This window comes from Lactuca saligna, chromosome 1 (assembly GCF_052625555.1).
Source record: "Lactuca saligna cultivar CGN05327 chromosome 1, ASM5262555v1, whole genome shotgun sequence".
NCBI lineage: Eukaryota > Viridiplantae > Streptophyta > Magnoliopsida > Asterales > Asteraceae > Lactuca > Lactuca saligna.
The window spans coordinates 59,324,776-59,339,316 of record NC_136417.1 but is presented as its reverse complement, the minus strand read 5'-3'; positions in this window follow the sequence as shown (position 1 = coordinate 59,339,316).

The window sequence follows — 14,541 nt, the reverse complement described above, 5'->3', positions numbered from 1 at the left end:
TATACAGTTAGAATGATAGAGAATGAACCATAAACGAGTAAAGATATTTTTAATTTTATTCTTATAGAATATGGTTCCATTCAAGATATTTTTATAAGATAACTTTTATAATTAACATGCTTAAAGATTTATACAACATATTATCATTAATAACATTTTCTAAAGAATTTTTAATAATAACCGATCGGATCTTCCTTCCTAGTGAAAGTCGATGGCTTGCAAGTGAGAAAATCTTTGTACTTGCATCCATTCCTCTCGACTTCATCACCTTGATTGTTCCTCCTAATCACTGGTGGATCACCTTGACCAAGGGTCCTGCTGTCCTTCCCTTCCTCAAACTCCCCATCATTCGGCTCGGGCTGTTCAATAGGCATCGTAAGTTCCTCTCGATTTTGCTGAAGTAAATGCCTTGTTTCCTTCATTTGACGATCCAAGATCATCTGGATCAACGCTTGCACTCCGTCCATCGTGACTGGCTCAGGAGCAGCTATTAAAATAGGTATTTGCTCAATCACTGGTGGGCGATTCTTGTTTCCATTCGCGTTCCCAGCTCCACTGCGGGTTCTTTCCATTTCGATCTATTCACCAATTTAAACGTTCGGTGTGTAGCAACAAGAATTTAGATAAAAAAAGATTTTATTTACGATCGATGTGTAAATCTCCTTATCACTCCGAAAAGTTAAATGTCAGTTCTAATACCATAATTAAACGTTTAGAAATCTGAACACATAAAGTTTCCAAATCCAGTCGCTAACAGACCATAGATCCGATCATACATTTAGCATCTTAATGCATCATAAATCATTTAGCACATAAAAGCATGCTAGGCATTATCCCTAAATAAGCTAGTGCTTGTGTCTATTCAGGTGAATTACCTAAGACACACTCCTCACCATCATTGCTTAGCATTCTAAGTTTAAGTCTAGAAATAAATCCATATTCCTAGTTCACTTAAACTAATGCTCTGATAACAATTATGACATCCCCATTTTCATGGTCAGAAAAGACCGATTTTGTTTATGCTTTATAAAAATTAGAGTACATATTTTAATAAAAGTGTTACGGAATTTGTTCCTAGTAACACATCATAAATACGTTATCAAAGCATTTCCGAAGAAAAGTATTTTTATTCATTTTAAAACATATGGGATGTCATCGTCAATACAGAAACATAAGCATAAACAGAACTTACATTCATTATCACTAGTGATTTATATCTCTTTAATCTCTCAATGTAATATGACTTCATATCAACACATGTGTCATAAATAAACTGAGTGGGTCAAGTTGGGAAACCTGGTGAGTACATAGGATTTTCAACCAACAAGAATATAGTTACCTGGTTTCTTCACATAATACATGTCAAACAATTAACCCGATTACCTATCCACATTATCTTCATTTGATATTCCTTAAAGTATTACCTTAGGGTTCATCTCCTATATCGTATTTACCTATCATCTCTTTACATCGCATTTCCTTATATGTTCGTTCCTAAGGACTTTTCCTAAGGATCATCACCTAGTAAGGATTGGAGTATCATCGCATGAATACGTAGTTACAACATCGCCTGAACTCGTAATTCATAGTAAGGGTTAGAGTATCATCACATGAATACGTAGTTACAAGATCTCTTGAACTCGTAATTCATCACCTACAGGTTATGATCTTGCTGGTGATTCCATGGGGTTGTCTATAATAGTCTGTGTTCGCCATCTATACTCTGGTAGATGACTACATCTCCAAATTGTCGGACGAGGTTATAGTATCTTTCATCCTACATCACCGATTCATCATCACCTATCTATCCTCACATAATTATCATCACCTATCTCTCATCATATTATTTCATCACACACCAACTATTTCATCTACCCATGTTTTGTCCCAAAATATTTGTATATATAAAATAAATATACAGTTTAACTCATTTAAAACATGTATAAAATCATTCATCCAACATAGACAGCAAATATTCAGATAATATACACACATAGCACGTAATTTATATAAATACTTCATATCTATGTGTAAGATGACAGTAACTATGCACTCACATGAAAGGTGGTGATTCGGAACTCGAACAACACTTCTTTATCTCAAAACAATTTTCCCTCGACAAAAACCTAGTATAAATATCACTAGGGTTCACTCTAACGTTAACCGAGACTAATTAATTGTCTAACTATTATTACTATTATATAGTCTCGACACAATACTTTTCACCCACTATAATAGACGAGGCCAGACATGGTACACCGTTGGGCAGGATCATTCATAAAAGCACTTCTGAATCCAACAATCCAAGCGGCCCTCCAAACCGGAACCCTCGTACCGCGAGTGGTTAAAAGATATTATAACGGCATTATATAACCCATAATTATAGCTCAAATAATTATTCTAAGGAGCTAATAACATTACTATAATTATTTAAAAGCTATATCAAAAAATTTCATAGGTGTAGGCCACTTACAACGAGTTTTCTCGAAAACCGGGCTCCGTTTGGAGCAGCATTTCTGAACCGAAAGACCCTTTTTCTCAGGACTCCGAGAGCCTCGGGGCTTCCTTCAGGTGCTAGGGGGTTAACCTTGACATTAGGGGGGGTTAGAAACCCTAGAGAGAGAAAGTACTTAGAGACAGAAAGAGATTTGGTATGAAAAACTCGGAAGAATTTGCAGCTATTTATAGGATGCAGCTCCTCGGACTACGTTGGGTGTAACTCCGGATAGGGTTACCACCTCGCACCTCGGACGGATAAGAAACGTTGGGCGTACTTGGACTCGGACGCAGGGCGTAGCGAGGGTGGCGTGTCGCAATCCAAAGCATGTTCCGTGATCAGCAATGGATGGCCCAGATCGAGCCATGTCATCGGTTTCGCTATAGGCTTCGCAAATTCAAGTGCAAACTTTAAAAATTCGTAACCTTTGCATACGAGCTCCATTTTTGACGTTCTTTATATCCAAGCATAGGCGGGAACGTACTCTACAATTTTTGTTTAGACTCCGTCGGCTGATTCGGACTTTATTTTAAAAGTTATATTATTAACAGGCCGGGAGATGATTGGTCTGTTAAAAATTCATAACTTCTTCATCCGACGTCCGTTTTTGTCTGTCTTTTTATTGTTTTGCTACTATTAACGAGATCTTCAATTCTAATTTAGGTTGTGTCGGCTAAAAACCGCTCGATCTAATATCCGAACTTCGGGTTGTACACTACTAAGCCGAAACTTCGAAAAATCATAACTTTCTCATACGAAGTCAGATTTGGGCGGTCTTTTTATGGGCGCTCTCAGTTTAATGTATTATACGACTTTTGTTTGGATCGCTAAGGTTAAAAATCGCTCTACCGTAAATTCACTATTTACGCTTCCCGGTGCCATGCTGGTTCTGTCGCGAAACTTCAACGAGTCATAACTTCTTCGTTATAACTCGGAGTTCGGTGTTCTTTATATGTGCGGAACCCTTGAGACATATCCTACAACTTGGTTAAGATTAATCCTTCTAAATAATCTTCCATTAAAAATCATTTTGGACGCTCGTTGTCTCTAAATTGGCAAGCCCGTATCTACGGACGTTACAATTATCTCCCCTTAGGATGATTACGTCCCAGAATCATCAACGAAACAGGGCAGTATAATGACTCCATACGTTATCTCTTCAACCTAGGTAATAATAATAACTTCTTTTTTCCTTCGAATGAGTATCTAACTCTTGGACTCCTTGACTATAGGCGGTGTCGATCTTGCACTTGCTCCTTATCTCACGTTAGATTCCAAATTATGACCTTCAAGTCATAATCTCGATCCTCACTAGATACGAACTTAAGATAAGTTCTTTTATTACTACAATGGAACGATGTGTCTGATGGGTTTTATCCATAAGAACTTTCCTATGTGCGCATGCAAAACCCTAATGCTTGGATCTAGGCTTTCTAATTAAACATGCTTTGAATCCAAGACTTCTAATGGCTAATTAGGTTAAATAACAACATTGAAACAGATCTAGAATCATACCTTTGAGTTCCTTGTTGATCTTGTTGTCTTGGAGCTTCTAGAGTCACAAATGTCACTCCTCTAATGGCTTACAAACACCAATAGCAAGCAAGATGATTTAGGAGAGAGGATAGGGGAGGAATTCGGCCAGAGTATCTCTACTTTAGATGGTGTGTCGAATTCCCTCACCCCTAGGGTCTATTTATACTTGTAGACTCCTTAAGGGTTACAACCTAAACCCTAATTGGATAATCTTCTCTTAAGGCTATCCAAATCCATTCCATAGATAAGCCTTTGGACGATTTTAGCTATCCTATATCTCATAGAATTCGTCCAAAGCATATCCCAATGGATTTATAGTCTAAAGTTTAACTATCAAACAATTGACAGTTTATACCCCTTTATTTAATTAATCTCTTTAAGTCACCAAATTAATTCCAATTAATTTATGACTTATATATTAATCAAATAACCATATATTATTCCTTATAATATTTACTCTCTCTTAACAAATCATCCATCAAGTTGCTATGGTGAAGGCAACCCAAAAGGACCATGCACAACCGGATCAAATACTTGCATAATATAGTTGCAGCCTTAGACACTATTCCAACAGTGTCGTATTCTAATGGCCTATCATCGTATGTTGCAACGCTTAGACTCAGGTATCTTAGAGTCTTCCATAACAGACTATACCTTCCTTCGTGTTCTATTGTGATATTATCACATCTTAAAAGGTAGCATTCCTAGCTACAAGCAGCTATCACGATACCTCTACTGATCAATTTGATTGTCTTTCACTTCAAGCTTCTATCTTAACTCAGATGCTACATCGGACTTGGTTCTCTGAACCATTTAACATAATCGTCTTAGTCTGACTCAATTTAATATGACCACTAGGGTCAGAATAACAATCATCTTCTTAGTCATTACCGAAACAATGGTAATGACATATTTGAATAAAACGGTATCAATTACTAGCTTCTTGGTAAGCTTGTGACTTTCCTTGATCCAAGTGCGAGTCGTGTGCTTTCGGTAGTATAGGCCTCTACTACCATTCACACCTACTCATACTCGTCCCAAGTATTGTCTCACAGTTTTCCAATTAACCATACAAGAAAATCACATAACAACTTGACACATCAGATAACAAAACGAGGGTTTATATTATTTCTTGAAAGTATTACATAGGTGTTCAAGTTTACCCTATATTATGCCTCTAATAGGCTACACTTCCTAATACTATCCACATGGCTACTTCATATCTTGATCTTTGGATATGAAGTCATCATCCTTGGTTCCTCACGTTGTTATCTACTTCATCGAGGATCACATGGAATTCCCATGGCTTTGGCGATGCATTTGGTCTTGCTACTTCATTTTTCTTTGGACAGTTCTTCGAAATATGCCCATCATTTCCACATTCGTAGCACTTCTTGTTGTCGAATGTACAATCTCTAGAATATTGACCGGTCCTACCACACTTATAGCACGTCACTTCTCCATCGCATCTTCCGAAGTGCTTCTTCTTGCACTTCTCGCACCATTTTGCCTCACTTCCTCTTTCTCCTCCAGACTTCAGAGATTTGCTCTCCTTGTTGGACCTTGAAGATCCTTCAAACTTCCTCTTCTCTCTAACTTCAACCTTGCTGGGAACTCTTCCCTTGATCATATGCTCAACAGACTTGGCAGCCCAGATAGCTGCCTCTAGAGTAGGCATCTGACGTACTGGCACCGCATACTCCCAAGGAAGTCTCTTTGCGTACTTGCTAATTTTTGTCAGCTCATCTGGGACAAGACGCAAGGCAAAATCCATTTTCTCTGTGAAGTTGTTGGTGTATTCATTGATGGACATACTTCCTTTCTTCAAAGTCATGAATTGGTTCTCTAGCTCGAGTAGGTTTTGGGCTGAGCAGTACTTGCACTTGAATTGCACTAAAAAATTTACCCATGTCAGTTGCAATGGCTCATTGGGGCTCATGATCTTTCCCAAGGTGTTCCACCAGCGAACAACTCCACCCCTAAACTAATGCACACCATATGTGGTTTGTAGCTTGCCTTTACAACCACATATCATGAAGGCTAACTCCATCTCCGAGATCCAATCCATGACTCTGATTGGATCTTCCTTCCTAGTGAAAGTCGATGGCTTGCAAGTTAGAAAATCTTTGTACTTGCATCCATTCCTCTCGACTCCGTCACCTTGATTGTTCCTCCTAATCACCGGTGGATCAGCTTGACCAACGGTCCCACTGTAGTTCACTTCCTTAGACTACTTGTCATTCATCTCGGGTTCTTCAATAGGCATTGTAAGTTCCTCTCGATTTTGTTGAAGTAAACGACTTGTTTCCTCCATTTGACGATCCAACATCATCTGGATCAGCGCTTACACTTCGTCCATCGTGAGTGGCTCAGGAGCGGCTACTACAACAGGTATTTGCTCAATCACTGGTGGTTGATTCTTGTTTCCATTCGTGTTCCAGGCTCCACTACGGGTTCTTTCCATTTCGATCTATTCACCAATTTAAACGTTCGGTGTGTAGCACCGACAATTTAGATAAGAAAGATTTTATTTACGATCGACGTGTAAATCTCCTTATCACTCCGAAAAGTTATATGCCAGTTCTAATACCGTAATTTAAACATTTAGAAATCTGAACACATAAAGTTTCTGGATCCGGTCGGCAATAGACCATAGATCTGATCATACATTTAGCATCATAAAGCATCATATATCATTTAGCACATAAAAGCATGTTAGGCATTTTCCCTAAATAAGCTAGTTCTTGTGTCTATTTAGGTGTATTACCTAAGACACACTCCTCACCATCATTGCTTAGCAGTCTAAGTTTAAGTCTAGAAATAAATCCATATTCCTAGTTCGCTTAAATTAATGCTCTGATACCAACTAGGACATCCCCATTTTCATGGTCACAAAAAACCGATTTTGTTTATGCTTTATAAAAATCAGAGTACATCTTTTAATAAAAATGTTGCGGAATTTGTTCCCAGTAAAACATGATAAATACGTTATCAAAGCATTTCCGAAAAAAGTATTTTTATTCATTTTAAAACATTTGGGATGTCATCGTCAATACAAAAACATAAGCATAAACACAACTTACATTCATTATCACTAGTGATTTATATCTCTTTAATCTCTCAGTGTAACGTGACTTCATATCAACACCTGTATCAAAAATAAACTGAGTGGGTCAGGTTGGGAAACCTGGTGAGTACATAGGATTTTCAACCCACAAGAATATAGTTAACTTGTTTCTTCACATAATACATGTCAAACAATTAACCCAATTACCCATCCCCATTATCTTTATTTAATATTCCCTAAAGTATTACCTTAAGGTTCATCTCTTATATCGTATTTACCTCTCATCTCTTTACATCGCATTTCCTTATATGTTCGTTTCTAAGGACTTTTCCTAACGATCATCGCCTACAACACACAGACAAGTATGGTTCGGGGATTACTCCCTCAATACGCACCTAGCAAGGATTGGAGTATCATCGCATGAATACATAGTTACAACATCGCCTGAACTTGTAATTCATAGTAAGGGTTAGAATATCATCACATGAATACGTAGTTACAACATCGCCTGAACTCGTAATTCATCACCTACAAGTTATGAGCCTGTTGGTGTTTCCACGGGGTTGTCTATAATAGTCCGTGGTCGCCATCTATAGTCTGGTAGATGACTACATCTCTAAATTGTCGGACAAGGTTATAGTATCTTTCATCCTACATCACCGATTCATCATCACCTATCTATCCTCAACTAATTATCATCACCTATCTCTCATCATATTATTTCATCACACACCAACTATTTCATCTACCCATGTTTTGTCCCAAAATATTTGTATATATAAAATAAATATACAGTTTAACTCATTTAAAACATGTATAAAATCATTCATCCAACATAGACAGCAAATATTCAGATAATATACACACATAGCACGTAATTTATATAAATACTTCATATCTATGTGTAAGATGACAGTAACTATGCACTCACATGAAAGGTGGTGATTCGGAACTCGAACAACACTTCTTTATCTCAAAACAATTTTCCCTCGACAAAAACCTAGTATAAATATCACTAGGGTTCACTCTAACGTTAACCGAGACTAATTAATTGTCTAACTATTATTACTATTATATAGTCTCGACACAATACTTTTCACCCACTATAATAGACGAGGCCAAACATGGTACACCGTTGGGCAGGATCATTCATAAAAGCACTTCTGAATCCAGCAATCCAAGCGGTCCTCCAAACCGGAACCCCCGTACCGCGAGTGGTTAAAAGATATTATAACGGCGTTATATAACCCATAATTATAGCCCAAATAATTATTCTAAGGAGCTAATAACATTACTATAATTATTTAAAAGATATATTAAAAAATTTCATAGGTGTAGCCCACTTACAACGAGTTTTCTCGAAAATCGGGCTCCGTTTGGAGCAGCGTTTCTGAACCGAAAGACCCTTTTTCTCAGGACTCCGAGAGCCTCGGGGCTTCCTTCAGGTGCTAGGGGTTAACCTTGACATTAGGGGGGGTTAGAAACCCTAGAGAGAGAAAGTACTTAGAGAGAGAAAGAGATTAGGTATGAAAAACTCGGAAGAATTTGCAGCTATTTATAGGATGCAGCTCCTCGGACTACGTTGGGTGTAGCCTTCGGTTACGTTGGGCGTAACTCCGGATAGTTGCCAGCTCTCACTAGATGGCTCGCACCTCGGACGGATAAGATCTGAAGTACGCTAGGCGTACTTGGACTCGAACATGGGGCGTAGCGAGGGTGGCGTGTCGCAATCCGAAGTGTGTTCCGTGATCAGCGATGGATGGCCCAGATCGAGCCACGTCATCGGTTTCACTATAGGATTCGCAAATTCAAGTGCAAACTTTAAAAATTCGTAATTTTTGCATACAAGTTCCGTTTTTGACATTCTTTATATCCACGCGTAGGCGTGAACGTACTCTACAACTTTTGTTCAGACTATGTCGGCTGATTTTGACTTTATTTTAAAAGTTATATTATTAACAGGCCGGGACAAGATTGATCTGTTAAAAATTCATAAGTTCTTCATCCGACGTTCGTTTTCGTCTATCTTTTTATCGTTACACTACTATTAATGAGATCTTCGATTCTCGTTTAGTTCTATCGACTAAAAACCTCTCGATCTAATATTCCAACTTCGGGTTGTACACTGCTAAGCCGAAACTTCGAAAAATCATAACTTCCTCATACGAAGTCAGATTTGGGCGTTCTTTTTATGGATGCTCTCGGTTTAATGTATTATACGACTTTCGTTTATATCGCTGAGGTTAAAAATACTCTACCATAAATTCACTATTTACGCTTCCTGGTGCCGTGTTGGTTCTGTCGTGAAACTTCGACGGGTCATAACTTCTTTGTTATAACTCGGATTTCGGTGTTCTTTATATGTACAGAACCCTTGAGAGATATCCTACAACTTTGTTAAGATTAATCCTTCTAAATAATCTTCCATTACAAACTCATTTTTGAGACTCATTTTCTCTAAATTGACAAGTCCGGATCTGCGAACGTTACATTAACTATCGTCATATGTTATATTAAGTAAACATTTATCAAAATTTTGTTACTGTTCATTTGTTATTTATATATGAATAAGTAGTATGTTAATAAAAGTCCAAGTGTTTTGAAAATTCAGACTTATTATTCATATATGAATAATAAATGAATTGTGATAAAATTATGATAAATGTGTCATTCATATATGAATATAATTTGTGGGAATAACTAATACGTGTTTCATTCATATATGAATGATAGTTAAACTTTTAAAAAAATTGAATATATTTTTTATTCATAAGTGATTAACGAATATACTATAATAAAATATTATAAATTTTTATTCACTTATAAATAACGAAAGCTGAAACTATAAAAAAAATAAATTTTTTATTTTATCTTAAAATTATATAAATATGGATGTCAATTTATAGAGAATAAAAAATATGAATTTTGATATAGTTAAAATAGTTTTTCTATAAAAAAGAGTTTCCTAAAAATAATAAATAAAAACAATGTTTTGTATATATTAATGTAAGGATTAGTATAGTTTAAAGAAACATGTTTGATTGGAATATATATATATTCATTTCCCTTTCTACCGATATTATGGAGGATTTAGTGGCAAAACTAAATGATTGATAAGAGTGATTCTGACATTCTATTAATTTTTTATTTTTTCAATTGAAGTTACCTCTCTATCTCTCTCTCTCTCCCTCTCTCTCTCTCTCTCCCTCTCTCTCTCTCTGTGTGTGTGTATATATATATATATATATATATATATATATATATATATATATATATATGTGATATAATTATCAAGTGTATATTATCTAGATTTGAAAAGCTTATATCGTAAAATACATAACAAATCAACTAAGCAGACAAAATTTATTATTATTGTTATATCAGTTCTGACCGGAGAATTTGAAAAAGCCGCTTTTCGGTTTCCTTTTGCTCGAGCTTTTGTTTTGTCCCTTTTCCATTGGTCAAGGAGGCGGGCGTATTTCTTCAATGTCATCGTTATCATCGTTAAGATTAACGCCTACATGACCATCCAATGAGACTTGTTGCGAGCTCAAATATGAAGATGCCCAGCTTCTTTTAGGTGGATTTGCAATTTCATCATGTGTTGCAAGTTCCCTCTACCTAATGCTTCTTTTGACAACTTCCTACACATGAATAAACATACAAGACTTTTGCATATCATCTTGGAATGTAGCGTGTGTTTTTTTCAACAAACTCGCTTCACTTTCTCCGCTAGCCCATTGCTTCTCAAAGTTTGTGTAAATTTCACTCCAATATGTGAGGACTTTGTTCATAAGATTCCATTTGGAGTTACATTGGTCGGAGGTCTGATAATCTGGATTTCGACCCATTCTCCTATAAAAGCGCTCAGTGATACGTAACCAAAATTGATCATGATTTTGACCGTTTCTGGTGCCACCACCTTCAGATATGTCGACCCATGCCCTTGCTAACTTAACTTCTTCTTTTTGTGTCTATCTTCTCGGATCAGCCTTCCCTTTCTTTTGTTGTTGAGGTTGTTGATGTTGTTCTTCATGTTCTTCCTGTTCGGTTGAAGGTGTGAATGGAGGTTGGGATGGAAATTGGGTTTGAGATGGTTGGGTTTGAGGTTGATATTGGAAATGGAATTGTTGGGGTATTTGGAATTGTGAATAATAACTATGAAAACCATCCATTTGTGGCCAGTAAGGTGGTGATGATGATGGATGGTAGCCGAAAAGTGTGTAGGCGTTGTTAACATTTTGGTTTGGAGCATTTTGTTTGGAAGAGTTTGAATTATGGGAAGTTGACATTTTCGAAGAAAAAATTGTTGTTGAGAGTGTATAGTGTGGTGATTTTTTGGAAATTTATTTGTATAAATAGTAGATTCAAAAGGAAAAAAATGAAATGTGCCAAATTAGCCGTTGTCGACCGTTTGGCAACGTTCCATTCTTAAAATCCCCACAAAAATCACACATTTGCCATCAGTAAAGGACCACCAACGGTGCTTAACCAGCACTAAAATCCTCTTCACGGCACGGTGTTCACCGTCAGTGAAAAGGGGACACGTCAGGCACCGCCGGTGTCCCTTTTATGATACCGCTTAGCCTAAGAAAAATATTATCTATCATGATACTTCTTTTACTAAAAGAAAAAACAATCAAAATGTCATAAATGGACATTATATATATATATATATATATATATATATATATATATATATATATATATATATATATATATATATAATTTCGATTAAAAGCTTGTTGTCCAACGTAGGGATATTATTCGGGTCGGAACCGGACCAAACCGACCCGAACCCAAATAACCCAAAAACCAAATAACGATGATTGCATGAACCGAAAACCGAACCGATTAACCAATACGGGGTCGGTTTGGTTCAGTTATTACCAGAATAATCCGAATAACTTGTATAAGATGATTAGGGACCTAATATAACCAAAACAAACCGAATAAACCGTATTAGGATTCTTTAACCTGAATAATAGAATAGCAATGCACTTTTATACATCGACACAAAACGTTCAAAGAATAACATAATACAATAACACATTGAAAGAGTAGCATTTACATAGTAGATTAAAGTAACGAGAATTAATTGCTTACTTGAGTTTCTTGAGTTGGAGCCCCATTTTTCATGACTAGAAAAAGTAGGAATTCATGAATCTTTAGAGGTAATAGGAATGGTCGATTTTTGAAAGTCTGAAACAAGAAGAAGGATCGACAGAAGTGATTTCGAGTTTGGAAATAGTTCAGAAGTTTGGTCGATTTTGAAACAACGAGGAAGAGCATAGGTTTTTTTTATGAATGACGAGGACAAAAGTGTGAATCGTGATTTCGATTTCCGTCGATCAGAGAAAGGGGACGAGGAATGCTTATTCGGGTCGGGTATTTAGAACCGAATAAGCTCTTATTCGGGTAACCCGAACCAAATAACCCGAAAACCGAATAAGCAAAATATAGATACCCGAAACCCGAATCGAATTGCTTATTCAGGCCTAATTCTATTCTGTTCAGGTTTTCGGGCCAAATTCCCATCCCTAGTTAGCAGCAGCTATAAAAACCTTGTGGTTGATTGAAGCAGTAGTAACATGTATCACATAATAGCCGACGGTTTGACCTTCAGGTTGTGAAAGACAGAAAATAGCAACATACTTTATATTAAGATTGGCACAAATTTATAAAGTTATGTAAATAAATAATCAACTTGCAGTGCAGCCCATAAGAGGATATTGTAGTTGTTGTAAAATAAGAAATTGTTGAATTTGTATGACATAGAACATGGAAAATAAAATTCATTTCATTTATAGATCAACCATAAAAGTAAGATGCTATGATAAAAATAATAATGGAAGTATGCTTCTATTTCTTGCATTTTATCCTATTTCGACTACTGAACATGATTTCAATTTTTTTTCTTATTAGATTATTATCAGTGACATTTTGATTCAGTCATATAATGTTTTGTGCATGTAACAACCAAATTATCTTGAAAGTGAGAAATCCATGTAATAAAAATAGGTTTACAAAGAACTCAACAATGTATGATAGTCGATCCATCTTTTAATTATATGACCAAATCATAGTGTTGTCCAGAAAGTAATATGAATATTTCAGAAATAGTAAAAAAAATGAAAATTATTAATTTTAGGATGTAAAAATTACATTGTTGTTCGAAAGATTTTTAAGAAAGTCCAATACCATTTTTTTACATTTTGTTAAATTCCAAAAAAAAATAGTATAGACTTCAGAAACAATCGAAAAATGTGAATTTTTACAAACTACAATGTTATTTAAGAGATATTCAAGAAAGTACAATGCCATTTATGATGTTATTTTCCAGAAAATACCATCACTATATCAGAAACGGCGAGAAAAATGAAAAAAAAATGTAATGTTATTTAAGAGATTTTTCCGGAAAGTCAAATGCTATTTATGATGTTAAATTATTTTAGAGGTTTTTAGTGCAGCACTTATAGTCGGTAGATGATGGCGGTGGAGTGGCTTTCTTGAATCCGTCTTCTTCTCCACGCTCTCTTCGATCCCTAGTAACAAGCCATTGCTAATTATGTCGTTTGCTAAAGATTCCTGCAATTGACATCAATATAAACCCCTCGTTAACTTATTTTTAAAATAAAACCAAAAAACAAATTATATTTAAAAGTGGATGATAATATATATGAATGCACAGTAGCACTCATAGTGAAAATTAAGTACCTCTTTGTCCTAGTTGGTTCTATAGCAAATCCAAACCAAGATTGAAATTTTATCACAATTCCAGTCAGCATGCCTATCCATATACCCATATTAGTTATAACACAAGAAAAAAATGCCCTTTTTAATTATAAATAAAATAGATAGAACATACCATGATTCGAAAATTAAACCATAAATTAACAATTATAGGTTTTTAATGGCAAAGTGCCTACCTTATTTTCACTTATCCTTGAAAACAGAGAAATCAAAAGAGCAATCACTGAATTTGAGAAGTAACAAATCAAAAATCAACATCATTGTTAAAAACATTTTTGTCATTCATCAATAATAATTTTGTCGTTCATCAATAATGATAAAAAATGATTTATAATGTTTATCTCTCCATCGTTCTTCAATAATGATAAAAGAATAATTTATAACTTTTCGCTCTCAATAAAAACGAAGACAAAAATAGATTCCATAAAAAAAAAAAAAGCATCCCTTAAAAGAATGTGTAACTTCTATAAGAAAACAATCTGCATAGAATGTATTTACAGAAACATGACATAAATGTCATGAAACATGGATATTGTGTAACATCCTGTTTCTTATCATTTTTTATTTCAGGGTCGTAGGCCAAAAATAGTTGTGTAAAGGCATTGAACCTTAAGAAGGTAAATTTTAGACCTTTTGGGGGCGATAGTGATGGTTGTAAGTGTTGGATTAATGTCTAAGTCCATAACTA